Consider the following 388-nt stretch of genomic DNA (forward strand, 5'->3'; position numbering starts at 1 on the left):
TATAAATGCAATAGGTTAGTTACGTACCTTAGCGATCAATAATGGGCTCTTTTAGCTCTAATGGTGTGCATTCGAACCCAAAGGCACATGGTTTTCCTTCCAATTATGTCGTAGTGTCCTGTGGCGTAATCGGAAGGGTGGTACGTCACAGGTTAAATGGAGGCAGTTCGGGTCGGTCGGTTGCGGATCTTGGATCAGGTCACCAGCGGATCCGCGCTCGCAAACCGTATGCTGACACGTGTTGCGTAGTGCCTCACCTGTTAGCTGACTTGCGTCTTCATCAATACTGAACTATCAAGTTTAGTGATTGTATGGCTGGAATAACTCAGTTGATTAGAGCATGTGGCTGTTAACCACAAGGTCGGAGGTTTAATCCCTCCTTCTAGCG

At 47.4% G+C, this 388-nt stretch overlaps 1 non-coding gene across 1 annotated transcript; it reads left to right on the forward strand.

Annotated features, from left to right (window-relative positions):
* The first annotated feature begins 314 nt into the window (after nt 1–314).
* Nucleotides 315–388, forward strand: TRNAN-GUU. Its single transcript has one exon. It is a non-coding gene; the product is annotated as a tRNA-Asn (tRNA).

Source organism: Cucurbita pepo, unplaced genomic scaffold, assembly GCF_002806865.2.
Source record: "Cucurbita pepo subsp. pepo cultivar mu-cu-16 unplaced genomic scaffold, ASM280686v2 Cp4.1_scaffold000123, whole genome shotgun sequence".
Lineage (NCBI taxonomy): Eukaryota > Viridiplantae > Streptophyta > Magnoliopsida > Cucurbitales > Cucurbitaceae > Cucurbita > Cucurbita pepo.